Here is a 1,504-nt window from a genome sequence, read left to right as displayed (position 1 = left end):
TTCTTATTTGCATGCTATCTCCCCGCCACCGCAATTTCACTACACTTGGAGAATCCTATACTTTCTTTCTCCTCGACGCCCGTAGGAGGCCGAACCCACGGCCGCCTCCTTGAAGTCCTCCTAAGGAAGGACTCGCAGGAAGACAATACATCATTACTCGAAGTGGTTGTTTCCATTCCTCCTCGTTTTAATAACAATAATAGACCCTGACTGGCAACTCGTCCCGCAATTATTGCCAAGTATCACTACGCGAGACGATGTTCACGCGAAGGTAACCGCGAATAATTATGCATGACGGTCGGGGAATCTTACAAGAAGAATGTAATTGATGCTCAGCCGAGAATTTGTCAATGATTCTCAAAGATGTTAATTATCCCTGCGAGATCGCCTTCACGGTCTCTTGCTCACGCGAAGAAACGTGGAAGCAAAAGCACACGAAAAGAGTGTGCGTAGGAGGTAGCAAACACGTCATCTACGAGACAGAATGGTCTGTTACTAATATAGAAATTATGCACGTAAGGGCCTTTAAAAAAACTGGAAACTGTGAATTCAGGGCCAGTGGGAGGAATGTAAATCCTACTAGCATGACAATATTGATATATGAACAACCGAATGAGTAATGAGAGGAACTCATAATTCGAGGAAATCAAGGAGACTGCTTCGCCAAGGTAACAAAACGTCACATTAAGCTGGACTGTGAGAAGGCTTCCGACTGTTGACGTACGAGCGAGGAAATCGCATTACAGGCCGCGATTGGCAAGGCCGTTCAGACTGATGACCTGCGTGGCTATGTGGCGGAGAGAGAGACGCTGTGGATAATTCGGGGGGCGGGGTAGAAAAGGGAGGGAGAAAGGAAGGGATGAGGAAAAGATGGAAGGATGGATCAAGGAAAGGAGGGGAAGATGGACGTATGGAGAGAGGGAGGAGGGGAGGAAAAGATGGATGTATGGAGAGAGGGAGGAGGGAAGGAAAAGATGGACGGATGAATGAAGGAGAGAGAGGGAAAGATAGATGTGTGAAGAGAGGGAGGAGGGGAGGGAGGGATGGATGAATGAATGAAGGAGAGAGGAAAGATGGATGCGTCAACGGAGGAAGGGAGGTGGGGGAGATGGGTGGTTGAATAAAGGGAACAAGAGAGGGAGGGCTGGAGAGAGAGAGATGGGTGCAGGAAGAGAGAGGAAGGAATAGATGGATGCATAGAGAGAATGAGGGAGGAAGAGAGGGAAATATTAGTTGATGAATGAAGGAAAGGAGAAAAGGAAAGACGGATGAGTGAAGGGGGAGAGGAAAGGAAGGAAAGATAGGTGGAGGGAGGGAGAGAAGAAGAGAAAGATGTATGAATGAGTGAAGGGAGAGAGGGGGCAGCCAGAGACAGCGATAAACAAATAGAGCAAGTAATAAAGAAATTTGAAGAGAAAAGATCGAAAAAATAAACGATATCAGGAAAAGAAAAAAAGGACACAGACAGAATGGAATGCTGAAAAAAAACGAAAGATAGCCAAAT

Source organism: Penaeus monodon, chromosome 33 (genome assembly GCF_015228065.2).
Source record: "Penaeus monodon isolate SGIC_2016 chromosome 33, NSTDA_Pmon_1, whole genome shotgun sequence".
Lineage (NCBI taxonomy): Eukaryota > Metazoa > Arthropoda > Malacostraca > Decapoda > Penaeidae > Penaeus > Penaeus monodon.
The sequence above is the reverse complement of the archived record's forward strand: the minus strand, read 5'-3'. Positions refer to the sequence as shown.